This window comes from Corylus avellana, chromosome ca1 (assembly GCF_901000735.1).
Source record: "Corylus avellana chromosome ca1, CavTom2PMs-1.0".
In the NCBI taxonomy this organism is placed as follows: Eukaryota; Viridiplantae; Streptophyta; class Magnoliopsida; order Fagales; family Betulaceae; genus Corylus; species Corylus avellana.
This window is the reverse complement of record NC_081541.1, coordinates 45,240,482-45,242,399: the sequence shown is the minus strand read 5'-3', so window position 1 is coordinate 45,242,399 and position 1,918 is coordinate 45,240,482.

The window sequence follows — 1,918 nt, the reverse complement described above, 5'->3', positions numbered from 1 at the left end:
ACATGTCTTCATGTCAAAGCTGTTAAATTGTGTCACTTCTATTACATGTAATTTAAGTTAGGAAGGGTGGATAATGACGAATTATATTTGGTTATTTTCTCAAGATTTTAGGCCGATTCCATTTTGTTATCATCATTGGCATGCACAAATATCACAGCTTAGTTGGTTTGAAAATATTGTCCTTAATTCCCATGTCCATCAATGTGAAGAAATTCATAATAAAATAAAATAAATAAATAAAAAATGGAGACGAGAAAATTTTGGGGTAGTTTTATGTTAGTCGACACTCACGTCCATGAAAAGCCAAATAAGGTTGCATTTTTGCTCTTATTACTTAGTTGATTTACATGACAAACGATTCATATTTATAGAAAAATTGTACAGCTGTAACATGGACTATACTAATTGTACAATAATCCAAGTTTATTAAGATCCATCGCCTTATGAAAATGTCTTTTCCACCATTTGTAGCGCCACAGATTTTAAAAACCACATTAAAGAGATTTATTTGATGACAAATGCTAATTAATATTCATATTAGGCAATAATATTTATTTATAAGGATTTTAGAGATCATATGAATATTATAGGAATGAATATTGATTTGGGGTTATTATATCAAGAGGTGATCATCAAAGGTAAAATTATCTTTTATTAGGCCTTGATTCTTGTTTCAATTGGGTAACACCCCGATTTTCATCTTCCTTTTATTTCTTGTAAATTCGCGAGTGCTATGCTAAAATTATCCTACACAGCGGAAAACTGTACAATATTCTAGAACTTATAATTTATCAATAATATAAATTCAACCAAAATACTTTTGTATTAAATAATTATATTTATTTTTGAGGAATTTATGAGATCATATGAATATTATAAGTATGAATATTGAGTTGAGGTTATTATGAGAGATTATAATATGATAATATTATTGGGTGATTTGAGAGATATAATGATTTAATAAGGCAAATAGAATTTTAATTATTAATTTAGAGTATGATTAGAAATAATGGAGGATTGATGATCGGATTTTGAGTGGGATTAGATAAGTTTTTAATATGTGATAGTGGGGTAAGATTGGTGCAATAATAATACTTCAACCCCTTTCAAACGCACATTATTTCTCCTTTTTCCTTCTTTTCTTCCTCCATTCGCGCTAGCTGTTGTCCCCCGCTCGGTTCTTCTTTTCTTTTTCTTTTCCTTGTCTTTGCCGACCACTTCCGTTTCTTTATTATTTTTCTTTTCGTTATTTTCTTCCCCCACTTCCGCGCCGCCGTCCCTATCTTTTCCTTCTTTTTTCCTTTCTTTTCTTTTATTTATTCTTTCTTTTCTTCACACGTTTTCTCCCATTCAACCTTCATGCGTCTTCTTTTCTCCTTTAATTATTGGTTTCTTGTTTTACTCTTCCCTTCTTCTCTTCATCACAGAACAGACAAACACAGAGCGTGAGAACGAGACAGAGAGAAAGAAAGAAAGAAGAAGCTCATTGGTTTTACATATAGACAGATATCTTAATTTTTGTTCTTGATGAGCTTCTCATAACAGTTGAATAAACAAGCTACATAATTATCAATGTTAAGGTCTCCCATTGTTGGAAAGCACAAATCCATGCACTCTTTAACATGAGCATAAAATACGGCGTCCCTAAATTTAATAATAACAAGTGATTGGAGCTTATAAGTGCAGGAAAAAATTATAAATGAAATGCTAATTAAATTCTACGCTTCTAAGTGCATAGTTTCTTATACATTTTCCAAGGTCCTTCCGAATGCATTTCTCTAATACTAATACACCCCTACGACCCATAACATCAAGTTGAGAGTGATGAGAAAGGCAGTTGGGAAGTGAAGAGATGTAGAGAGAGGGTAGGCCAAGGTCAAGGTCATTAGCTTGTACTTCAAACGCTATCAGGATAATC